Source organism: Trachypithecus francoisi, unplaced genomic scaffold (genome assembly GCF_009764315.1).
Source record: "Trachypithecus francoisi isolate TF-2019V2 unplaced genomic scaffold, Tfra_2.0 Lachesis_group11, whole genome shotgun sequence".
In the NCBI taxonomy this organism is placed as follows: Eukaryota; Metazoa; Chordata; class Mammalia; order Primates; family Cercopithecidae; genus Trachypithecus; species Trachypithecus francoisi.
The window spans coordinates 127,765,443-127,792,354 of record NW_022681456.1 but is presented as its reverse complement, the minus strand read 5'-3'; the positions used below and the strand labels follow the sequence as shown (position 1 = coordinate 127,792,354).

The 26,912-nt window shown below is 44.5% G+C and overlaps 1 long non-coding RNA gene across 1 annotated transcript; it reads right to left on the bottom strand.

The window, feature by feature from the left end:
* Nucleotides 1–26,903, bottom strand: LOC117090679. Its single transcript, XR_004440087.1, has 3 exons — nt 26,766–26,903; nt 10,080–11,555; nt 1–186 (listed from the first exon to the last, which is right to left on the bottom strand). It is a non-coding gene; the product is annotated as an uncharacterized LOC117090679 (long non-coding RNA).
* Nucleotides 26,904–26,912: the final 9 nt, after the last annotated feature.

Below are 26,912 nucleotides of genomic sequence, written 5' to 3'. Positions count from 1 at the left end.
GAGACTGCTAAAACAAATCGTCAAGTATCATTAATATGAATTACAATCAGCTGTGATAAAACAAACCATAAGGAAAATTTTGATGTACTTCTACAGAAAGAATGCCAAGACACATTGTCATACAAAAAAAATCGCCGTGCAGAAGAGTGGGTATTGTGTCGTCCTGTTTTCACATTAAAACTGTATCTGGAAGGATATAAAGAAAGACTAATAACAGTGGTTTTCAATTGGGAGTAGAAGGGAATTTGTGAGAATAAATGGGAGGGAAACCTTTCACATTATACATTGTAATGCTTTCTGATGTTTGTGTTCATTAGCTCTAGCTTTTTTTTTTTTTTTTTTTTCCTGAGGCATAGTAGTGCAATCTCGGCTCACTGCAACCTCCACCTCCCAGGTTCAAGTGATTCTCATGCCTCAGTCTCCAGAGTAGCTGGGACGACAGGTGAATGCCACCATGCCTGACCAATTTTTTTGTATTTTTAGTAGGGATGGGGTTTTGCCATGTTTGCCAGGCTGATCTCAAACTCCTGAGCTCAGGTGATCTGCCCACCTTGGCCTCTCAAAGTGCTAGGATTACAGGCATGAGCCACCGCGCTTGTCTTTATGCATTAGCTCTTAAATAAACAACACTAAAGAAATACCAAATGTGTGGACAGACAGAAAGTATCTTTGGGCTGGAAGATTTGATATGCATATTTAGTATGATTCCAATAACATCTCCAGAGCTTTCGACCTTCTGGCCGTGATGGAATGCATGGAAGCAAATTGGCCCCATCTCCATAAGCAGCTAGAAAGCTAGCTTGAATATATGGAACAACAGTTTCACATATTAAACAACAGGTAGTGCAAGACTGTGATCCTTGAGAGGAAGAAAATAATGAGGTAAGCCTTACAGTTTCCCTGGTTTCTATCTGAACCACAGCACAAAGAAGAGGAACAGGGTTTGGGGAGGTTGAGGGGGCTGGAGTTTGTGGGGCACAATATTGAGAAGAAGAAGTTCTGTAAAGAAAGAACTCCAGGTATCCACATAGCGATTCCTTTGAGTCTTTGGTTGAATACGAAGCTGTACGTGCACAGAACAAAACTTCATGAGACCAGATAAAGAAAACCATCAGGAGAGAATGACTACTGGAACAGGGGGCCGATAAGTCTCAGTGCCCATTCAGAGCTGGGGGACATTAAGCCTCTACCAGTAAGGGTAAAGAAATCTCATTTAGGGCCGGGTGTGGTGGCTCACACCTGTAATCCCAGCACTTTAGGAGGCCAAGGCGGGTGGATCATCTGAGGTCAGGAGTTCGAGACCAGCATGATCAATATGGTGAAACCCAGTCTCTACTAAAAATACAAAAAATAGCTGGGTGTGGTGGCATGTGCCAGGAGTCCCAAGTCCCAGCTACTCGGGAGGCTGAGACAGGAGAATTGCTTGAACCCCCGGAGGCAGAGGTTGCAGTGAGCCAAGATCACACCACCGCACTCCAGCCTAGGTGACAGAGTGAGACTCTGTCTCAAAAAAATAAAAAATATAAAAATATAAAAAAAAAGAAACCTCATTGAAGGCAGGGCATGGTGGCTCACGCCTGCAATCTCAACACTTTGGAAGGCCATGGCGGGCGGATCACCTGAGTTCAGGAGTTCAAGACAAGCCTGGTCAACATGGTGAATCCCCATCTCTACTAAAAATAGAAAAATTAGTTGGGTGAGGTGGTGCACGCCTGTAATCCCAGCTACTCGGGAGGCTGAGGCAGGAGAATCACTTGAACCCGGGAGGCGGAGGTTGCAGTGAGCCAAGATTATGCCACTGCACTCTAACCTGGGCGATGGAGCCAGACTCAGTCTCAAAAGAAAAAAAAAGGCCGGGCGCGGTGGCTCAAGCCTGTAATCCCAGCACTTTGGGAGGCCGAGACGGGTGGATCACGAGGTCAGGAGATCGAGACCATCCTGGCTAACACGGTGAAACTCCGTCTCTACTAAAAATACAAAAAATTAGCCGGGCGAGGTGGCGGGCGCCTGTAGTCCCAGCTACTCCGGAGGCTGAGGCAGGAGAATGGCGTGAACCCGGGAGGCGGAGCCTGCAGTGAGCTGAGATCCGGCCACTGCACTCCAGCCTGGGTGACAGAGTAAGACTCCGTCTCAAAAAAAAAAAAAAAAGAAAGAAATCTCATTTAATACCTGAGACCTCCAGTAAAATCCCCAGCAGGGTCATGTTTTAGTAGTAAGGTTAAATTAGTCCTAGTGAAAAGGCTACTTCAGGTTTACCTTATCAAAGCTTAAACACAAGTCCAGAAAGGATCAAGCTGATCCACAAATAACTAAACTGTCTGACAAAATTAACTGAAACACTCTTAAAGGAGGACTACACAATCCAGCACTCAACGACTCTGTCATCACAATGTGCCTATTCAATCTAATATTACTACACATGTCAAGAAGCAAGAAAATATGACTCATAACCAGGAAAAAAATAAGTCAGTAGAAGGAGATCCAGGAACAGCAGATATGATGAGATTAGCCATTGAGGCCATCAAAGCATCTATTTTAAATATCAAATTTAAAGGAACAGGCCTGGCGCGGTGGCTCAAGCCTGTAATCCCAGCACTTTGGGAGGCCGAGACGGGCGGATCACGAGGTCAGGAGATCGAGACCATCCTGGCTAACACGGTGAAACCCCGTCTCTACTAAAAATACAAAAAACTAGCCGGGCGAGGTGGCGGACGCCTGTAGTCCCAGCTACTCCGGAGGCTGAGGCAGGAGAATGGCATGAACCCGGGAGGCGGAGCTTGCAGTGAGCTGAGATCCGGCCACTGCACTCCAGCCTGGGAGACAGAGCCAGACTCCATCTCAAAAAAAAAAAAAAAAAGAAAAGAAAATCCTGATCAAATTCAGCAATATATAAAAGGGTTAACAATACAACATTTTACAATACAAGTGAGGATTATACTAGGAATGCAGTGCTGGTTCAGCATGGATAGTCAGTGAATATAATTTACCATATTAAAAGACAGAAATGTATTAACAGAAGAAAAAAACATGATTATCTCGATAGATACAGAAAATCTAACTCCTAAGCACAACAAAGGAAACCTCAAACCCAATCTTACCAGTGAATATCATGAACACTAAAGCAAAAATTCTAAATAAAACATTAATGAATAGAAACTAGAAGCACATTAAAAATATACTATACCATGACTAGATATATTGTACTACGACTAGAGTCAATTTAGGAAATGTAAGGATGGTTCAAAATTAGGATATCTACTAATGCAGTTTACCATATTAATAGATCAAAGGATAAATATTGTCTTTCCCATAGATACTAAACAGGCATTTGAAGAAATTTATCTGTCAATAAAACAGGAAAAAAAGGAAATACATTTAACATGAGAAGTAATTATGTATATAACTACTTATTCAAGAAATACTTGAGTACCTACTATGTGAGAGACACTATTCCAGGTGTTGCAATATAGTGCTAAACAAACAAACACAAAATTCTTATCCTCATTTTCCTTGCCTTTTAAAGGAAGGAGATAGAAAATAAACAATCAGGCCGGGCACGGTGGCTCAAGCCTGTAATCCCAGCACTTTGGGAGGCCGAGACGGGCGGATCAAGAGGTCAGGAGATCGAGACCATCCTGGCTAACACGGTGAAACCCCGTCTCTACTAAAAAATACAAAAAACTAGCCGGGCGAGGTGGCGGGCACCTGTAGTCCCAGCTACTTGGGAGGCTGAGGCAGGAGAAAGGCGTAAACCCAGGAGGCAGAGCTTGCAGTGAGCTGAGATCCGGCCACTGCGCTCCAGCCTGGGCGACAGAGCGAGACTCCGTCTCAAAAAAAAAAAAAAAAGAAAATAAACAATCAAACAGTGTGTGTCTCGTGGTTGTAAGTGTTATAGAGAAAATAAAGCAGGTAAAAACATAAAATATGCTACAGATGATTGGAGGAAGGCTATTTTTTTATATGTTGTTTAGGGATTACTGCTAAAGTGACATTTGAGAAGAAACTGAAGGAAATGACAGTGATAGCTTGATAGACAGTTAAATCTATCATATCAACTGACTAGCAGGATGCTTAGCAGAAAATTTCTAGAAACATTTCCCAAAAGGGCAAGAATAGAATCAATATTCCACTATTTTCACTGTTATTTAACTGTATTCTGGAGGAAGTAGTCAATGCTATTGTAAAAGAGTGAAATATGAGAGCAAAAATGAAATGTTAGCAGATAAATTAGAAGATGATGTTGAAAAAGTCTTCCAAAGTGCAGCAATAAAGCAAAGAAATGAACAACAAGAAAGAAAAATAACCGAATTAGAGGGTACAACAAAGCGATCCTATACCCAAATTATAAGAGTTCCAGATAGAGAACAGAAAAGAAATGTAGGTGCAGAAATTATCGAAGAAATAATTCTACAAAAATGTTTCTAGAATTGAAAGGCATGGGTTTCCATATTGAAAAGTCTTGTTGAGTGACTAGCACATAGACGAAAATAAATTTACAGCAAGTTATATTATTGTATTTCAGAGCTCCTGGGGAATTAGAGAATATCCTTAGTTTTTAGAAATTAAAAAAACAGATTACTACAAACCAAGGCTCAATAAAAAGACTAACATCAGATTTCTCAAGAGCAACATTGAAATTTAGGAAAACATTGAAAAATGACTTCATAATTTTGAAGAACAATAATTTTCAACCAAGAATTTTATATCTATCCAGACTATCAATTAAGTGAAGAAAATAATTAAGATATTTCTCACATGCAAGGTCTCAAAACCTTTACTTCCCCTGTGTTCTTTCTCAAGAAATACTAGGAGGTGCTCTAAAAAGGGAAAGTAAACTAAGGAAAGCATACCATGGCAAATACTGTCACTTTTCTCTCAATACCTTTCTTTCTTTCATTGTAATAATAGACTTCACTATGTCTAAACAGAGCATCCGGCTGTGCTGATAAAGATGACACTTCCCAGGCTTCCTTGCAGCTAGATGTAGCATGTGACTAGGTTCTTTGTCAATGAGATATGATCATGGATATGAAGTGAGCTACGTTCTAAGTATTGAGCTTAAAGGGCTATGCCCTCCATGTCCTCTCTTTCTCTCCCTCTACTAAGCTAAACAAGTCAGTGAGACATGTTGAGTCATATGTGTCAGAGCAACAGCCTTGAGATGGAACAGTAAAATAGACCACCTACCAGTCCTGAGTTGCTTATGCCCAGACTATTACATAAGAGAGAAATAAACTTCTATCTTGTTTATTTGACTGTTATTTTAGTTACCAATTATAGAAGTCAACTTGTATTCTAACAAATATTCACTGGATCAGGGAAAGAGGGAATCCACCAAAAGAGAAAGTCAAAGGAAATTCCCAGGATGCTTCTGCAGGCATATCCTAGGATTATACCTGTGCACCAAGCCTAAAAAGTAACCAGTAAATTGCGGAACCGGTTAGAAGGCTCCAAGAGAGCAAAGTCTTCCAGAAGATGAAATTGATGAAATCCCTGATATATTTGAACAGGCTGAGAAGCACAGGGGTAAATTAGCAATAGGTACACAGAAAACTAAACAAAGAAAAAAACTAAAAGGCAATCAATAGCTATTGAGAAAACAAAACAAAAAATATGTATAAAAGTAAACTAGGTCATAAAGTGTTATATGGTTAAACTATGAATGCATAATATATAATGATGTTCATTTTGAATATTGATCTAAGGAAAATTGTAACTGTATTGGAAGGGTAGTGAAGCCAAAAGTGTTGTGGTAGAGTCGGAGTAAAAAGAAAGCTAATTTCTCACCTTCTATTATAAGAATTTAATAAGTAATTCATAAGTAGAAATTCAAGATGGAAGTATAAACTACTATTTAAATATGTGAAAGTAAATACTGAAAGAAATGGCTTTACCAAAAGAATCAAAAGTTGTTGCTTCTAGGGACTAGGAGATGAGACAGGAAGTGGAACAGGGAGTTCTCTTTCTTACAATAAATCTTGTAGTTAATTGCTTCTTTAAATTATTGGTACCTGTATCTTTGACTTTTAGAAAGAAAAGCCTTCAAATTATATTTATGGATCAAGTAAACCTGACAACCTTTAAATAAAAATCAGCAAACAATTTTCACTTATGAATATCTGAGGAAAGTGTTGATCCCAGAATTTGTAAGGATAATTCAATATTTTTAAATCTTTGATATAATTCTTCATTTTAATAGATTAAAAGATAAAATTCTACATGGATGCTGAAAAATAAAATTAAACATCTTTTCTTCTGTAAAATGCTTAAGAAAATAAGAATAAATGAGTATTTTCTTTATATGAGAGCATACATCTATCACACCTAAAAGTCAGGTATCTTCCTAAGTGCAAAAATATGAAAAGGAATCCTATTAATCTCAGAACAGGACAAGGATGTTCACTATCCAGGAACCAGAAAAGGTAATTAAAGAAGAAACAGAAATCTGACATAAAATTAGAAAGATAGAGATCAATTATCATTACCTGTAAGTGACATTATTGTATATGTCAAGGGTTGTCAGACATTTACTTGAAATGTCCAAATAGCAAAGACTGTAGACTTGGTGGGCTGCCTACGGTTGCTGTCACATGTCTTTCTTCTTCCTCTTCTTTTTTTTTTTTTTTTTCGAGACGGAGTCTGGCTCTGTCTCCCAGGCTGGAGTGCAGTGGCACGATCTGGGCTCACTGCAAGCTCCGCCTCCTGGATTCACACCATTCTCCTGCCTCAGCCTCCCAAGTAGCTGGGACTACAGGCGCCCGCCACCACGCCCGGCTAATTTTTTGTATTTTTAGTAGAGACGGGGTTTCACCATATTAGCCAGGATGGTCTCGATCTCCTGACCTTGTGATCCACCTGCCTTGGCCTCCCAAAGTGCTGGGATTACAGGCGTGGGCCACCGCGCCCGGCCTTCCTCTTCTTTTTTTTTTAGCCACCCTTTTAAAATGTAAAAACCGGTCTTAGTTCTTGGCTGTATAAAAACATGCCATGGCGGGATTTGACCCATAGGCTATAGTTTACAGTTCCCTGGTATATTCAGAAAAAAAAATCAAATAAAACCATTACAAAACTCAAACCGAATTCAATAAATTCCATTTATACATGTGGAAATCAAAAAGCACTCACATCTACAAAAATAGCTTGTTAGAAGATATAAAGAATGAAAAGATCCCATTTTAAAATGGCAACAAAAAATAAAATTCCTAAGAATAAACTTAAGAAATATGCAGGACCTATAATTTAAAATGTTAATGGTACGGAAGGACACAAAAGAAGGCTTAACAATGCAAAGAAACATCGTGTTCTTAGATTCTCAACATCATAAAGCTGTCAAAGACAGTTAATCTATAAATTTAATGTGAGCCCAATAAAAATACCAAAAGGGTATTTTTTGGGAACTAAACTAGCTGGTTCTAAATTTCATGTGGAAAAATTACCAAGAATAGTCAGGAAAATTTTGGAAAAATTAAAGTAACAAGGAAAGTTAAAACTACCATGTATAAAAACCTATTGTAAGTCCTCAATAATAAAAACAAGGTGAGTAGAAAGACCACTAAAACCAAATAGAAAATTCACAAATAGATTTAAGTATATGTGAGAATTTTGTATATTCAATAAATAATGTTGGTTCAACTGGATATCCATATGAAGAAACAATAAAGGTGATCCCTACTTTACAGCTAGTGCCAAAGTAGATTGTGATAGATGAAGATTTAAATGAAATCATAAAATTACTAGAAAACATGAGAAGAGTTTATAACTTCATGTGAGAGAAAATATGGCACAAAACTCCAACACATTAAAAAAAGAATAATGAATCTTAACCTATTAAAACCTTTTACAACTTCTGGAAAGCAAAAATAAAATAATACTAATAATAATTTCTCAATAAAGTAAAAAGATAAAGAACAAACTGAGAAAAATATTTATAATTCATACAATAGGAAAATGCTACATTCCTTAACATATAAAGAACTACAAATAAGAGAAAAGCCGCTATCCAATAGAAACATGAACAAAGAACAGGAATAGTTCACAACAAAGAAACCCAAATAGCTCCTGAACATTTGAGAAGATGTCAACCTCGTTAAAACAAAGGCAAATTAAAGCTACAAAGAAACATCATTTTTTTTCACCTGTAAAGTTGGTAAGGATTTCCTTTAAAGTTTGATAACCTACTGTACTAATAATAATGTGGGCCGGGTGTGGTGACTTACACCTGTAATTCCAGGACTTTTGGGAGGCCAAGGTGGGTGGATTACCTAAGGTCAGGAGTTCAAGACCAGCTTGGTCAACATGGGGAAACCCCATCTCTACTAAAAATACAAAAAATTAGCTGGGTGTGGTGGTAGGCACCTGTAATCCCAGCTACTCAGGAGGCTAAGGCAGTAGAATCCCTTGAGATCCAGGAGGCAGAGGTTGCAGTGAGCCAAGACTGTGCCATTACACTCCAGCCTGGACAACACGATTTAACTCTGTCTCAGAAGAAACAAAAACAAAAATAAAAAACGTGTGACAGCATTCACATACTGTTGATGGGAGTATAAATCAATGTATCCTCTATGCAGGGACATTTGCCAAACTATCAAAATTACAAATTCACATATCCTTTGAGTCAAGAGTTTCATTTCTAGGCATCTATCCTGCAAATATGCTTGCACATACGAAAGATTACTATTTACAGAAACATTAATTAATGTTTTATTTTGAGACAGGGTCTTGCTTTGTCACCCAGGTTAGAGTGCCGTGATGTGATCTCGGCTCACTGCAGCCTCAACCTCCTAGGCTCAAGCCATCCTCCTACCTCAGCCCCACAAGTAGCTGGTGCTACAGGCGCCCACCACCACATCCAGCTAAGTTTTGTATTTTTTGTAGAGACGGGCTTTTGCATGTTTCCCAGGCTGTTCTCATACTCCTGAGCTCAAAAGACCTGCCTGCCTCAGCTTCCTAAAGTGCTGGGCTTACAGGTGTGAGCTGCCATGCTCCATTTAATTAAATTTTGATATAGCCATACAATGGAATAGTACGCATGGTCTATTACAAACTGTATACCAGCTTTTTGTCCTGATTCAGAAAAATTGCTAAGATAAATAAAAAAGACAAGGTACAGAACAATGTATATAATATGCTACCACTTGTATAAAATATACTGTGTATAAATGCATGGGAGGCGGAGCTTGCAGTGAGCTGAGATCCGGCCACTAGGCCACTACACTCCAGCCTGGGCGACAGAGCCAGACTCCGTCTCAACAACAACAAAAAAAGGTATTGCTGTCTCCATTTTGCAGAGGTGTGTGTGTGTGTATATCAAGCAGCTGGTAACTGTGGTTGCCTCTGAAGAAAGGAGCCAGGTAGATGAGGAAGAGGGATGGAAGGGGGACTTTCTTTTCATTAAATATCTATTTTTTGTACCATAAACATGTAGAACCTATTTTTTAAAGTAATAGAAAATATCAAAACAGTAAGGAAGAAAAACACATAATCTTGCCACCAAATACAGCATTTTGGTGTGATTATTTTCCAGTAATTATTATTTATTTTTGTTATTTTATTATTTTATGTTCACTTTGCAAGAGTTGTAAAAAGTTTTTTTCTACACATGTAATTTTTTAGCAGTAGGTGCGTTAAGATCATACCATGGGCTGGGTGCTGTGGCTCATGCCTGTAATCCCTGCACTTTGGGAGGCCGTGGTGGGTGGATTGCTTGAGTCCAGGAGTTTGAGAGCAGCCTGGGCAAGGTGGCGAAACCCTGTCTCTATTAAAAATACAAAAATTAGCCAGGTGTGGTGGTATGTGCCTGTAGTCCCAGCTACTGTGGGGCAGGGGTTGGGGGTGGGTGGGGATGCTGAGGCAGGAGGATCACCTAAGCCTTGGGTGGTCAAGGCTGCAGTGAGCCATGATCGTGCCACTGCACTCCAGCCTGGGCGACAGAGTGAGACCCTGTCTCAAAAAAAAAAAAAAAGATGAAACCAGGTATGCATGTATGGTTTTGTATGTTCATCATTTCCTTTAACATTATATCATGAACAACTGGAATTATGTTGATACTTGTATTTCATTTTACATTATGTAGGCAGCACCTTCTCAGGAAGAAATGTTTTCACAGGCAACACAAGCCCTTCCAAGTTTCTGACTCAAGCTCACGGAAGTAAGGAGCTGGAGACTCTCAAGAGCCCTTCTTGTGAAGTGTAGTCCCTGATAGGAAGAGAGAAACAGAGGTGACTAGATATTCTGTAGTGGAAGTCGCCAAGTGGTGGAGTAGAAGGAAGACATTAACAATCACCCTGAGGTTGGGTGTCAGAACCTCCCAAGACCCTGAGGGTGGGGGTTGGGGGAGGGGAGGGGACACGCAAGGGGAAGGCAGGGGCCTCAGAGGGCTTAAACCAGAGCCAAGGCTACTGAGGACACACCCCAAGTTTTCTACTTATAACCCAAGGAATACATTTAGCAGACTCTTTGAGTGCCTGCCGTGACACTGCTGGATGAGGCACTGGAAATCAACAATGAATACGATACAGGCTCTTCTTTGGATGGGCTCTGCTGGTAGAACTCACTAGGTGCAGTTAAAAAGGAGTGTGGTGAAGGCTCCATGAAGGAGTGCACAGGGTGCAAGGTGGAGCCGCAAGGCCTGAGTGCCTGAGCGCCCGAGCGCCCAAGACACTGGAGCCTCCTGAGACCTGGAGACTGAGCTCGTCTCTGCAGTGTTCTGTACCGTGTGCCGTGGAAATGGCAATGGGTTGGGGTGATGGCTTCCATTTCTGGATATTTGACCTACGCCTTGAAAAATGACGGCAACTTGTGTCTTTCTTCGGGATTTCCTGAAAGCAGAGTTTGAGACAAATATTTGTTTGAAAACATGATTCTAGGGAGCAGAGAAGAAGGGAACATTTATACAAGAATGCTTTATTTAGTTGGCCACTAGGAAGGGCAAAGGATGGTAGATCCCATGGGATTCCTCTGAGGAGTTTATGAAATGTGTGTTGACCCACGGACCCGAGAACGCAGGGTGAAGCATTTATTCCCAATCTCTTGTATCCCTTAGCTCGAGGGTGGCCCCACCAGTTGTGCTTGAGTGAATAGATTCCCCAGGAAGCCCAGGCCCCAGAAGGGGAAACAGAGGCACAGGTCAGCTGCGTGAGATGCTGTAATGGGAACCTGAACGAGGCTGTGGGAAGCCTGTGCAGATGGCCACCATGCAGAGGCTGGATGAAGAGGAAAGGCCAAGGGAATTAGAAATGGCACATGAGCCTTCCGTAGACTGTAGAAAGGCCGCAGGGGCAAAGGCCCTGAGATGGGAAGGGCATCTGAACACAGGGTTTGCCCAAGCATTGTCGGAGGGTCGTGGTGCATCTAGAGGCTGGGGCAGACTTGAGCTGGGAACACACTGCAGTGAGTCCTGAATCCAGGTTAGACTGTAGTAGAAATTATGTATGTCCGTGTGGTGGAAATGAGAATAAAATAGTCCCCACCTCGAGGCTGCCATGTAAGTTGTCCGGCCTAACAGAGTTCGTGCTGGTTTCCTCTCTTGATACACCATGCGGAGGATTTCACCATCCCTAACAGACATATAGACGGGAAACGTCAGGGAGAGACAAAAAAAAATCAATTTATTTGGCTTTTCTCCAACTCTAGTTCTTTCTAGGGTGCAAATGGTACTCTTTTAAATTTTGTGACACATTTAACTCAGGGCTTGGACTATAGTAAACGTTTAAAGGGGAACTAACATTTTACTCAGTGTCTCCTATGTACCAAGGAGTGTGCTAAGTACTGTCTGCATGTAACTTCAAATTTTTTTTTTTTTTTTTTTTTGAGACGGAGTCTCGCTCTGTCGCCCAGGCTGGAGTGCAGTGGCCGGATCTCCGCTCACTGCAAGCTCCACCTCACGGGTTCACGCCATTCTCCTGCCTCAGCCTCCCGAGTAGCTGGGACTACAGGCGCCGCCACCTCGCCCGGCTAGTTTTTTGTATTTTTTTAGTAGAGACGGGGTTTCACCGGGTTAGCCAGGATGGTCTCGATCTCCTGACCTCGTGATCCGCCCGTCTCGGCCTCCCAAAGTGCTGGGATTACAGGCTTGAGCCACCGCGCCCGGCTATTTCATTTAATAGTCCATATGATTCTGTGACATATAGGCGGTGTTCTTTTCTCCATCCCTATAGATAAGGAAAGCAGGATTCAGCCACCTTACATAGTGTATCTGGGATCACACAGCTAGTATGATGGACACAGAATTTAAACCCAGATCTCTCTGATTCCAAAGCCCAAATATGCTCATGCCCCTCCCCACGTTGCTTGCTGCATTAGTTTCCGAGGACTGATGCAACACATGGCCACAAACTGGGGAGCTTAAGAAAACAGAAATTTATTGTTTCACTCTTCTGGAGGCAAGAAGAGCAAACTCCAGGTGCTCGCAGGGCTGTGCTCCCTTTGAAACCTGTAGGGTTGAGTCCTTCGTTGCCTCTTCCTAGCTCTGGGGACGGCCAGCAATCTCTGGCATTTGTGGCCTTGCAATTGCAGAGAGTTCACTCTGTCTCCGTCATCACACGGCATTCTCCCCTGTTTATCAATGCCTCTGTGTCTCTTCTCTCTTTTTTTTTTTTTTTTTTTTTTGAGACGGAGTCTCGCTCTGTCGCCCAGGCTGGAGTGCAGTGGCGCGATCTCCGCTCACTGCAAGCTCCGCCTTCCGGGTTCACACCATTCTCCTGCCTCAGCCTCCCAAGTAGCTGGGACCACAGGCGCCCGCCACCACGCCTGGCTAATTTTTTGTGTTTTTTAGTAGAGAAGAGGTTTCGCCGTGTTAGCCAGGATGGTCTTGATCTCCGGACCTCATGATCCTCCCTCCTCGGCCTCCCCAAGTGCTGGGATTACAGGCTCTTCTCTTTTTACGAAGATACCAGTCATATAGGATTAAGGGCCCATCCTACTGTAGTGTGGTCTTGTCTTAAATAATCACATTTGCAACAACCCTAATTACCAAATAAGGTGACATTATGAGGTTCCGGGGGTTAGGATTTCAACGTAACTTTTTGGGAGACCTAATTCAACCTGTTAACACTTGCTTCATCTACATTTGATGAATGGATTAACAGGTGAATGAATAAATGAATAGGAATAGAGGAGCTTAATGAGAAGTAGGAAATGTGGTTAATAATTCCTCTCTCTGGTATAGAGCTCTAATTTACATACTTTTCATATCCATCATTTTCACTCATTCGCAGTGGGAATTGCTGAAAAGTGAATTATTTCCACATGTATCTGGTGGAATAAGTTAACCTTCTCCATGCTCTTTAGTTTCTCATTTTTAACCATATCCAAGACCATGTATCTCCCTTCACCTAACCTTTACTGCAACCGTGTGAAGTAGGAAACAGCATTGTCCCCATTTCACGGATGGGGAAACTGAGATATAGAAGATTAGGCGCAAAGCCTGTTAATAAGTCACAAAACCAGGACTGCAGCCTGGAACTTTGGCCCCCACAGGCATTTTTCTTCTCATAAAAAAATTATTCATTTTTTCATTGCACTTACACTGTAGGAACATGTGATCACCATAAATTTTTTTAATAATATGGAATTTAAAAAGGCAAAATGTTACAGAGCCTTTTTGCCACCCCCAACCCACTCTCAGAACTAATTCCCAGCTAAGAGGTCATCGTATTTGCAGCCTTCTCCTTCCTGGATTGTTTTTCTCTACATTTACTGTCAAATATGTATATGTACGCCTATTTTTAGGGCTTGTTTTTTATTTACCTAAAGGGGATCACACTCCTTGTGCTGCTCTGGTACTGACATTTTCCACTTAACAACACCCTGGAGATTTTTTTCATGTGTCAGCAAAGCTGATCTTCACTCTGTGTGCACCGGTAGGTCAGTGGGGCCAGGTTCTGTTCTGCTGGTCGGGTGTCTGTTCTGACTTGTCTTGCTCAAGCAGGAGCTGCAGGATTTGGGGGTGTTTTTGTTTTTGTTTTTGACACAGGGTTTTGCTCGGTCACCCAGGTTAGAGTGCAGTAGCACAATCATGGCTTACTGCAGCCTCGACCTCCTATGCTCAGATGATACTCCCACCTCAGCCTCCTGAGTAGCTGCTACTACAGGCATGCAGCGCCATACGTGGTGAATTTTTTATAGGCGTGGTCTTGCTTTGTTGCCCAGGCTGGTCTTGAACCCCTTGGCTCAAGCGATCCTCCTTGCCTTGGCCTCCCAAGTACTGGAATTAAAGGTGTGAGCCACTGCACCTGGCTGGTTGCAGACTTTGAATATCACCCTGCATGCTAATACCTACAGGTGTGTCTCACTTCATTTACATTGCTGTGTCTTGTTCTAGAGCATGGAGTTATCATTTTTATGTAATCATCTACTATTAGTGCAGATTCAGGTTTTTCTGGTTTTTCAGTATTTTTGAGCAAGGGAGCCCTCAACATGCTGTACCTGCCTCTCTGTGAACCTGTGTGAGAATGCAAAATACTCTCTCTATCACTGCTTATACAATAGAGACACCTGTGAGCTCTTCTTGCCCTACAGTAGGACCCTTGAAGAAGGCCCAGGTGTCTGGACCTCAACACCTCCAAGAATCTAAGTCACTGCAGGAACATGAGCTAGGACAGTGGCTCACCACACTAGCTGCCATTAGGATCCTCTGGGAAGATTCTGAAGAAACATCTATGCCTGGGTCTCATCTCCAGAAGATCTGACTTAACTCCACCAAGGTTGGTTCCAGGCATCAGGATGATTTTTTTTAAGAGATGGGGTCTCACTCCATCATCCATGCTGGAATGCAGTGGTGCAATTATAGCTCACTGCAATCTCGAACTCCTGGGCTCAAGTGATCCTCCCACCTGCTGCAGCCTCCTTCGTAGCTGGGACTACAGGTGTGTACCACCATGCTCACCTAATTTATTTTTTTAATTTTTTGCAGAGGCAGGGTCTTACTATGTTGTCCAGGCTGGTCTTGAACTCCTGGCTTCATGCAATCCTCCCACCTTGGCCTCCCGAGTAGCTGGGACTAGAGGTGTCCGGCGCTACCCTCATGACTTTTTTAAACTGCTGTATGTACTTCAAATGCACACTCAAGGTTAGGAACCAAAGCCAAAGGACCTCTAAGACTTTTATAAAGGGCCTATCAAAAGATTTGAAACCTGAAGAGGAAAAAATATTAACAAAAGAGAGACAGGGAGAAAGGAAAAAGAAAAGAGGACAGAACTGTTTCTTTCACCCCACAAATGTTGAGACCAGCCCCAGCTCCAGCCCTGCAAAAGCCCACAAGTTGGGCTGTATCTTTCTGCAGGAGCTGCATCCCCACGTGTGGCTCTCTCACAAATCCATTACCCCAAACAAGGCCCCAGCTCTAAACCAGTGGCTCCCAGCCTCTGAGGATGAGGGCCTCTAACATCATGGTGACTTTCAGGGCAGTGAAACTCTTCTGAATGAGACTGTAATGGTGGGTACATAACATTATGCATTAGGCAGAGTCTGTAGGACTGCACAACACAAAGAGTGAACTCTAACGCTAACTGTGGACCTGTGGACTTCAGTTGACAAGAATGCATGGATATTGGTTCATCTTTGTAACAAATGCATTACACCAATGCCAGATGTTAAAAATAGGGGAAACTGAGGTGAGTGACTGGGAGTGTACGGGAACTCTTCGTATTCTCTGCTCAATTTTTCTGTAAGTGTAACATCGCTCTAAAAAATAAAATCCATTAATTTAAAAAAAGACCTTCTTACACACAGATATAAGTCTTCCCTCTCTATCTCCCTCCCCCTTCCCAGGAGAGAAGTTAACATTTTAAGATCTTTTGATTGAGAAATTACAGGATGAGCAAGACCCTGTAAATGCCTAAAAACTTTTTAAAATAGACAAATAAATAAGTCAATAGTTTATTCATCCCCACGGCATCAGCACCCATTGAAGACAACGTTGCTCCATCTATATTCAAGTCCTCTTTCTTCTTCAAACTACACGCACTGCCTGCCACGCTTACAGCTTCTCCAGGTCCTCCACGGCCATCTAAGGGTTAAGGACCTCCGTGTGTGTGTGTGTGTGTGTGTGTGTGTGTGTGTGTGTGTGTGCACATCCCTACCGCTGCCATTCTCCCTCACTTCACGTTTCCAGGCCCAAGACTCCTGTTGCAGCAGAGGTTAATCTGATTAGAGTGGAGGTGCTAATAACTTAAATGAATGCCTTTAAACACTAGCTGATCAAATCTGCATTTAAACCTGAGCTCCCAAAGGGCCAGAGGCTGTAATGTCAAGCATCTGGGTAGGGCAGGAGTGAGACGAGTGGGGAGGGGTCCTTTCCCTGTCCTTGGGTGGCCTCCCGCTGTCTATATGATAATCCCTTTCATTAGCACAGAATTTTATAGTTTGTGACGCAATTTAATACAGACTTTTGAGTGCATGTAAGCCTCAGATACAGTGCTCAGTGTTTTATACAAATCATCTCATTCGATTTTCATAACAACTCAATAAAGGTATTGCTGGCCGGGTGCGGTGGCTCAAGCCTGTAATCCCAGCACTTTGGGAGGCCGAGACGGGCGGATCACGAGGTCAGGAGATCGAGACCATCCTGGCTAACCCGGTGAAACCCCGTCTCTACTAAAAAATACAAAAAACTAGCCGGGCGAGGTGGCGGGCGCCTGTAGTCCCAGCTACTCGGGAGGCTGAGGCAGGAGAATGGCATAAACCCAGGAGGCGGAGCTTGCAGTGAGCTGAGATCCGGCCACTGCACTCCAGCCTGGGCGACAGAGCGAGACTCCGTCTCAACAACAACCAAAAAAGGTATTGCTGTCTCCATTTTGCAGAGGAGGCATCTGAAGTTGGGTGAGCCAAGAAACTTGCCGGTATGCAGTACAAGGGAAATCCAAACCTAGTTTGAATCCCGTTTCAATCCCTTCCCTTGCTAATCTACTTCTCCCTAACTAGGTATTACTGGAGGTTAGATGTGGTAGAATTTCTGTCACTCCTGGGTGACAGCAATGGGCAGGACCCTGGGATGCTTGCAGCCTTCCCCCTGGCGGACCCAACTTCCCACCCTCCCCACCTCCCTGCTAGTCCTCCCTCTCCTCCTGGCCCCGCATGGCTGAAGTTATCAACCCAGCCTGGAGAGCACCCCATCTTTCCTGACCTGACTCTGCCTTCAAGCCAGCTTTGATACAGCCAGGTTTGGTTCTCACAGGTCTGTACATGGCGCCACAGTTGGCCCAGGTGTTGGAGCATCATGCCAAAGACACCAGGACCGTGGGTGTCATTCACTATTTCCTGTGCACTCATCGAGTGCCTGAAGAAGTACTATGGCTGGGACACCAACTATGACCGAGGTGCACTCCCTGCCCTCGGAAAGTCCCCAGTCCCATGGAGGAGTAAGAAAGAGAGGCGAGGTCTGGGTGTGGTGGCTCACACCTAGAATCCCAGCACTGTGGGAGGCCAAGGCGCGCAGATCACCTGAGGTCGGGAGTTCGAGACCAGTCTGACCAACATGGTGAAACCCCATCTCTACCAAAAATACAAAATTAGCCGGGCGTGGTGGCACATGCCTGTAATGCCAGCTACTCAGGAGGTTGAGGCAGGAGAATCACTTGAACCCGGGAGGTGGAGGTTGCAGTGAGCTGAGATCGCACCCATTGTACTCCAGCCTGGGCGACAGAGTGAAACTCTGTCTCAAAAAAGACAAAAAAGAAAAAAGAAAGACAGGTGAGAAAGAGAGGGGAGAATTGGGGTTAGGGGTTGGGCAGGCCATTTATTCTGGAAAATCCACACGAGGAATTCTGGTGTTCCCCCCGCTTTACGAAAAGCACTTTCACAGAGCATATTTCAGTCCGAGGGGTCCCTCTTACCCGTCCCTTTCGGCAGATGTGGCCATTAGGCTTAAGGAGACAGATAAAATCACACGCATGAATGATTTCAAACCCATGTCCTCCTTGTCTGTTCCTCTATTTGACCACCCGTCCATAAACTGATAAATAAGTAGACATAGTACAATCGCCAGTGACATTTAGTGCTGGGAAGGAAAGAAAAGCAGTGTCAGGGAAAGGTGAGAAAGTATCACATGAGAAAAACAATTTCACCTCACAAATGCGCCAGCGACATCAGTTCCACCTGAAAAGCACAGCCCTGCCATTGAAAAATAAAATAAGTTAACGTGTGCATGCAGATCGCAGAAGACATGACAGTGTCACACGCAGTATGACCAGGCGGTGATCTGGGACTCGGGTGCCTCTGCGGGGCATTGCTTAAGAATTTGAAATCTGGCCGGGCGCGGTGGCTCACACCTGTAATCCCAGCACTTTGGGAGGCTGAGGCGGGTGGATCACGAGGTCAAGAGATCAAGACCATCCTGGCCAACATGGTGAAACCTCGTCTCCACTAAAAATACAAAAATTAGCTGGACGTGGTGACAGGCGCCTGTAATCCCAGCTACTTGGGAGGCTGAGGCAGGAGAATCACTTGAACCTGGGAGGCAGAGGTTGCAGTGAGCCGAGATTGCACCACTGCAGTCCAGCCTGGTAACAGAGCAAGACTCCATCTCGAAAAAAAAAAAAAGAAAAAAATCTGAAATCAGCCCAGGTCCAAATCCAGTTTTTATCATTTGCTAGCTGAGTGACTAGGGGACCGTTACATGTTCTTTTCAACTCTCAGTTTCCTCACTTGAAAAATGGAGAGAGGCCGGGCGCGGTGGTTCAAGCCTGTAATCCCAGCACTTTGGGAGGCCGAGATGGGTGGATCACGAGGTCAGGAGATCGAGACCATCCTGGCTAACACGGTGAAACCCCGTCTCTACTAAAAAATACAAAAAAAAAACTAGCCGGGCGAGGTGGCGGGCGCCTGTAGTCCCAGCTACTCGGGAGGCTGAGGCAGGAGAATGGCGTAAACCTGGGAGGTGGAGCTTGCAGTGAGCTGAGATCTGGCCACTGCACTCCAGCCTGGGCCACAGAGCGAAACTCCGTCTCAAAAAAAAAAAAAAAAAAAAAAAGAAAAATGGAGAGAGTAATATCTATCTTAAAGATTGCTGTGACATTTAAAAATAGATCATATTTGTGTAGCACAGTATCTGGTACTCAGCACTCAGTAAGTAGTAAATGCAATTTTTAATTTTTGTTACTAAAAGCTGAGATGGTCCAAAAAGTTTTCTTGTTTTGTTATCAATAGAGAGCATAATAACTTGAATTTGTAATGCTTTCCTTTTTAAAGTACTTTTACGTATGTGATCTTCATCCTCATAGCAAATCTGAGAGTTGAGTATTCTGTAGGGACCTTTTCCTGGGAGCAATATTGTTCACTTCTCACATAGGATCATGGACACTAAGTGAGGTTTTGATCATGCTCCCCTTTGCTTTTGACTCATTAGTGTCTTCTTGTTGCTTCCAAGAAAATGCCCAGAGTCCCTAACATGACTGCCCAGTCCTGCATGGTGGGGGCCCAGCCCTTCCCAGCCCCATCCCACACCACCCTTCCCAGCCCCATCCCACACCACCCATCCCAGCCCCATCCCACACCACCCTTCCCAGCCCCATCCCACACCACCCTTCCCAGCCCCATCCCACACCGCCCTTCCCCTCCGATCTGCATCCTCCCTGCACTGGGCTTCCAGTGTCTGTTCCACGCTGTGCTTGCTGTCCCCGTGGGGCCTCTACCTAGGCTGACCCCCGCTCCAAACCCTGCAGCCCTCTGCCCCAGCACCTGGCCACTTGCCCCCACTCCTCCTTGATACTCGACACCCTCCCCTCACACCTCCATCTAGGTCAGGTTTCCATGTAAACACTGCATCAATTGGGAGTTACATTCATCTCTGAGCAATTAAGATTCCTTTCCCAATGGTGGCTTAACCAAAATGGGTAGGAGCACCAGACGGCAGTGGGGGAGTTCTTTTCTCTCAGGAGGCTAGCAGCCCAGAGGTAGGCAGTGGAGGCAGGCCCACCTGGTGCCCTGTGCAGAGGTCTCCTCCTCAGGCTCACCTTCCTGGGGCCCTGGCCGGCACTGCATTCACTCCCTAGTAGAGAACTTCCCCAGAAGTCCTGCTCCAAACATTTTACTCTTTAAAAAAAAAAATTAGCCAGGTATGGTAGCGCAGGCCTGTAGCCCCAGCTACTAGGGAGGCTGAGGTGGGAGGATTGCTTGAGACTGGGGAGTCTGAGGCTGCAATGAGCCATGTTCATGTCACTGCAGTCCAGCCCAAGTGACAGCTTGAGACCCTATCTCAAAGAAAAAGAAAAGATTTTTGCTATAGCTTATTCACCTCAAATGAGCTAAATAACTGCTCCAGGGGAGGGTAAGAAAAATGTAGCATTCTAGCTGGACCCCTATTTCTCCCTAACCAAATAGGGATCCAATGAAGAAAGAAGAGAGGAGACTGGATACTGAGGAAGCAACCAGCAGCCTCTGCCGCATCGACTTTCATGGAGCTGTTCCTTGTCCTTCATGACACTTCCTCTAGTTCGCAGTTACCCATTCCTTAGATTCAGTGTTTGTGTGTTTTATTAATATCTGCCTTCCCGCTAGACTGTAAACTCCATAACAGCAGAGCCTGTGTCTGGTTTTGTTCGCTAGTGAATTGCCGATGCCTAGCACACACGTGACACGGAGTCAGGTGTGTGCTAGGAATGAATGGTTGGAGAGCAAGCATGAAGCTGTGTGGAGGCACAGCTGTGGAGCTAGCTTCCTACTAGCCTATCCCATCTAGGCACTCTGTAGTAATGAGGGTAAGGTGATAACTGAATTCCTACATATTCAGGGATCTGTAGACAAGTGGAGAGAAGCAACAGATGAATTATGGCTTCCTAGGAGCTGCCCAAGGAGACAGATCACCAGGTGGTACAGAGCATCACACATTTAAGCAGGAAATTGACTCCTCCCCGCTCAGTCCTGGCGGGCTCAGTAGCTGTAGGTCCACTGTGTGGCACTGAGTACCTAAGCTAAGAGGCCATGACTTCCTGGCCTTGTTTACATCATTAACACCCAAGGCGTGACCTGAAAGTGACAGGTTCACTTCCCTGCGAAGAACTCATTATCTAGAAGCCTCTGGCCTCCTGGAATCTATAGTAGAAAAAATCCAACTAGTAAGTGTCCAAAACCATACCTTTCATGAACATCCACTCTGGAAAGTAAGTCACAGAATGTTTGTCTCATAAGAGACCACAGCAATGACCTTGCCAACCCCTTCATCTTCCATCCCGGGACACTGAGGCTTGGAAGATGAGGGGCTTCCCCCGAGGTACATGGTAAGCCAAGGGCAGAGGGAGTTCTGGAAGCCAGGACCCCACTCTTCGTACTAAACTACTCAAATCGGAGCGAATCTGAGAGCAGAGAGCAGAGGGCCCACAGTGAGAACTGGGAGTCCTTTCCCACTTCTCTCTGTCCTCTGTTCAGCAGCAGAGCAGATTTTCTGAGCAGTCAGTACCCATTGAATTGTAAGCAGTGGCTTCATAAGAGCTCCTGCTCTCAGGAAATTTAGATTGTTAGAGGTTACTGGATGCGTAGCTGAAACCAATGACCCCTAAATGGAGGTGCTAACGGGAGCTTTTCCAAACCGAGAGGACGACCAGGTGCCTTCTCCATCCTGAAACTTGCCCTTGCCATCGCCAGCTGCAGTGGAGGCCTGTATAGTATGAATCAAATGATTGCTGTTTAGTCTACATCTAGGTCAGTGTTTTCATCCAAAATTACAAGTTTGGGTTCCTGGCATAGCTCTTTACTTATTCATATTATTGTTGCTGTTCAATATGTGTTTCTTATACATCAGTATTTGTTGATTGACTGCCTAAATGAATTAATTAACAGCACATACATAGTAACAACCAGTTGAGGAATGTGTTGCAAACAACTTCAATCAAGATTGTCTTAATTGTTATTTATTTAGTATGTATTATGTTTCAGGTCCATTACATACATTATTTTTAATCTTTACAACAAATATGCAAAGAAGATATTTTAAAAGACGATCATTTGCCCAAAGGCATATAGCTTTTTAAGTAATGGAGACGAGATCTGAACTCAGTTCTGGCTGATGCCAAAGACTGTTCTTCTACCACTGTGCTTCCTTCTAACTTTTCAGGATATGCTTGTCCACACAAACGGGGCTCAGCTCTGTGCTTTCTACCATGGGTGTCGCATGAAATTAATTTTTGCCATCAGCCTAGCTTACAGTTTTCCATTTTCTGGACCAGTAGGCAAGCAATTATTTGCAAGAATATAGAACACTCAGTAGGGGTGGGGGTAGAGGTGAGAAGAAGCCTGTCTCTTGCAGATAGACAGGAAGCAGGTAGTGGGCATTCAGTATATTTTTACCAGGTAAGTATCCTTAGAGTGGTAGATAAGTATCCTTAGAGTGGTAGAACTGCTTAAGGGAAACAGGCCAAGATAAAAGGGATTTCTCATCCCCTTTGCAAATGATGTTCTCTTAAGACTCCCTAACACAATGAACAAAGGCCAGTCTTTCCATTTCTTTTTCTTTTCTTTTCTTTTTTTTTTTGAGACGGAGTCTCGCTCTGTCGCCCAGGCTGGAGTGCAGTGGCCGGATCTCAGCTCACTGCAAGCTCCGCCTCCCGGGTTTACGCCATTCTCCTGCCTCAGCCTCCCGAGTAGCTGGGACTACAGGCGCCCGCCACCTCGCCCGGCTAGTTTTTTGTTTTTTTTTTTTTTTTGTATTTTTAGTAGAGACGGGGTTTCACCGTGTTAGCCAGGATGGTCTCGATCTCCTGACCTCGTGATCCGCCCGTCTCGGCCTCCCAAAGTGCTGGGATTACAGGCTTGAGCCACCGCGCCCGGCCCCCATCTTTCATGTAACAGATTGTTCAGGCTTTGCCCCTCCGGTGAAAGAGGCCCCGCGAGGTTGAATCTCCTATAAGGGCTCTCACACCATTTATGCTCCCAGAATCACTGGAGGGGACACAGACTGGGCTAGCGTGGAACAAAGGCTGCACAGAGGAGGAGAAGGTGAGGAAAGCGGGGAGGAAAAGGGAGGAGTGCGAGATTCCGCTCGGAACCTAATGCATGGTTATCCGTCAGCCTCTGTCGTTCCTGACTCTGGGTTGTTTACAAAATCCTCACCCTAGGATGCACTGGACTACCTTAAATAGCCCTTGCTCCGTCCTTTAAGGAGGCATTGCTTTTGTGATAGCAAAATTCAAAAGCCTTAACTTAACCACCGGGCAGGACATGGAGAGAAGCTGGCCTGGGGAAGATGGGATGAACGCGCAGGTGAGTTCAACACCCACCCAGTGTGGATGCTTTCTCTGAATACTCTCAAAGACATTCTCCCCTCCCCTCTGCCCACCCCACACTGTTCATGTGAATGAATCAATCATAAGCCTGGGGTGGGGAAATGTGAGTGCTGGGAGCCTTGTGAGGTGAGTGCCAGCAATTCTAAACCGGAACGGGGAAGGACGGTGGCAGGCAAGCCACAAAGTCTCTCAGTCACTTCACGGTGATCTGTATATCCCAGCAAAGCCTAGGCCCCATTAGGGAACCTAAGTACCTAAGCTTCGGGAAACGGGTACTCCTGCCATTCCCCGTGCTCATTCGTGAGTGAGGGCAGATGCGGGGAGCCGCATTGGACAGCAACCAAGATGGAGAGCCGTGTAGTGCAGCATGGTGCCCTCCTGTCAATGCCACCTGCACACTCCAAGATTCCAGGGCACACGTAAACCATCTGCCCAGCCCTGAAACGCCATGTCACCTGTTCTGCATATATGCCAGTTCCACTCCCCTCTGTCCTCAGCACTGGCCTCTAGTCCATTCTCCATCCCCATTCTACCTCTCACAAAATAAGTGTGTGCTCAGGGAATGCAAATGCATTGAAGAAAGCTTGAAGAAAGGAGTTGAAGGTAGGTCCACTGCCTACCTGCACCAAGAAAAACAAAAAACTCTTAAATATTACTAAGGCTGTGACCCCCGATTAGGGATGCACATGCATCTCTACTGATCAAGATTATAAATCAATGTTTAAGAAATGAGATCTCTTGGCAGATGTATATTTAGAGGAACTGTGTTGTAGACCCTTTTGCACAGTGTGGAACCTCATCTCCCCTAGTACATCTTGACCCTGGGTAGCCATGGGTGTGGGGCACCAGGAGCGCCTGGTGAAGGCAGTCCTGCCTTTTCCCCTGCATGTCCACAGGCCAATGGAGCTGCAGTGGATGGGGTTTGGTCCAGCGTCTCTCATGGATTTACTTTTTGCAGGAGCTTGAGCTGGCAGATCCCAAGAAGTATTTGCCTTCATCATATGCCTTGATGTTCACACCTTTCTGCATTTCAAGAGTCATGTAACTCATGGGGCCTGATTCACTGAAAATAGCTCAGCGAAGTCTGGTTTGTGAGAGCCATTTGCTTTCTAAGAGGCCTTTCTTTCCTCATCTTCTGAGCCCATCTACTCCAAACTCCAACCCTGGCTGGAAGTTGGAGAGGCAGAACCCAAAGCAATAGCAGGGAGGGGAGCCCAGGCACCACGCAGAAGTGTATTTAATCCTCCGAAATTACCCATGATTCTTATCCCCACTTAGCAGATGAGAACATCAACACTCAGACAGGGGCAGCACCTGCCTTACCGTTTGCAAGTGAGAGATCTGCCACTGCACTGCCCCACACCCTAGGGAGCAAACTGCTCAGCCCCAAGATGCCAGCCCAGGCTCTGCTTCACTTAGTGGCTCTTTTGAGCTTCCTCCTTCTGAAGCCCTACACTAGTAGGAATCCACAAGGGTCCACTCACAGTTACCCTGCAAATCAGTTCTGGTTCAGACCCTACTATTGGCATTGAAAGTTTTCCGTGTCCTTAAACACTGGTCCTGGGGGTTTGGGGAGTAAGTGGTGAAGTTGAGAAGGACGCGGCGGTATACAATACTGCCATGAACCTTTGAAGGAGCCTCAGCGGTCCCCCACCCTGGGGCCACATCCTGCTAGCTTCAGGTTCCCTGGTCACCAAGTCTCCTTCTCATCCTGACAACCTGCAAGGTAAGTTGACACAGATATGTTGGTGCCAGAGGCGATGCGGTTCCAGATTGCATCTGAAGGCAGAACCAGGGGTCAGAGGCTGCAATTACAGCCGGAGGATTTAGATTAGAGAGAAGGGCTTCCTGACAAGTTGCTAAACTCAGCAGGTAATTAGGGAGAGTTTACAGAAACTCTTTCCCAGGAAATATAATCCCATCACCCTACCTAGGAAGAGTCTCCCTAGGAGGACGAACCAGAAGGTTTCAGGCTTTTCAACCTAGAAAGACTGTGGATGTGAGTCTCGTGAAATGAAGCGGGGTTGATGGGGTAGAAGTTCTAGCAGGCGAAATCAAACCTGACCTGACTCCTTTACGGACTTGCCAGCATACAAGGAGATAACATCTCTGCAAGCATTTGTCAACCGTTTGGTGCCAAGGCGAGGATAAGGGATTTTTATTGTGTGCAGGAGCTGTGGTCTCTCCCATGAGGCTTTAAGGAGTAAATAAATGCAGCATCACTTTACACAGAGGGCAGCAAACCACTCAACTGAGAACAGTGTAGACTGAGGAGTGCAACAGGCTCCAAACAAAACTTGAAGACAATTCACGAATATTAGGGGCTTCCAGGTTAAAATCGAGGCACGTCGCTGTGGCTTTAACACAACCCAAAAAACTGTGATGCTCATCTCCCTTATCATCCGTCACTCTTTGTATATGCATTTTGCACATTTTCTCATTTCATCCTTGTCACACTTCTGGAGAGCAGCTCAGGGAGGTATTACCCCATTCTACCAGCGAGGAAGTTGAGGTTCAAAACTGGGTTGTGAATTGCCCAAGGTCACCTAACCAGCAAATGGTACCACTGCCTTGTTTAACTTCAGGTGGAGGGCAATGCCCTTTCCACTCTAACTTTGCCACTCTTGTGATCAGTTCCTTCATTCATCCACGTGTTCATGAACTCAACAGATATTTACTAACCATCTTTAAAACAAAGGAAGCAGCAAACTGGAATATATTGTTTTTCCAAGCTCATTGTGAAATTGGGACATATTCCATGAAATAGGAACATCATTTCATTCCCTTACTCTAAAAACACTTACTCTCGTCTCGTTGTCTGTGACACTTCTTACTAATAGCTGACAAGGTCTTAACAATTTGCTCCATCCCTCTGACCCCATCTTCTGCTGCTTCCCACCTCCTTCTCTAGATCCTGAGTACACTGACCTTTCAAGTCCTCAGTGACACCAACTAGGCTGCTTCCTGCCTCAGGGCCTTTGTGCCTGCTCTTTCCCCCATGCATGCATGTCTGGACCATTCTCATAATTCAGGTATGAATGCCAATGTCATGTTCCCAGAAAAGATTTTCTTGACCTGCTTCATCACACACAGGCCCTCCCCATCACAGTACTTTTCATTTTCTTGATGGCATTTATTACTTTCTAAAATGTTCATATTTATATTTACTTGTTTGCTATCTATATCCCCTTGCCCCCAGCCTCAAATTCCAGGAAAGCAAGGGTCTTGTCTGGCTTGCTTGCTGAAGCAGGCACCTGCCCTATGTTTGACGTATAATTAATTAATTAATTAAATCATGAATTATTGGTCAAAAGTATTCATTACATTACACTCGATTGCACAGTACAATTATTATTATAAGCTATAGATTTAAAAAATTTTTTTCTTAGGTTGCACTGAAATCTAATTGCAAGGAAACTGTGTCTGCAGCAGCAGTCAAGTTCACACAGACGGTATACCCTGGATCAGAATACTGTTCCCTTCATTCTGTGTTTTGTTTGTTTACGTAAGGCTTCAACTTACGGACACAGTTTCTTCTGCTTCCACACTTACCTTGGAACCTCCAGTCTTTAATAAATGCTGAATATGGAGAAAGTTTCAGTAAGTTGTGGCCAGTGGACAGCAGTCCGCTTAGGACTTATTGTGAAGTTAAAAATCCTGACAGGTCACAGAGGAGGTTGGGTGTCCAGCCAAATCTAA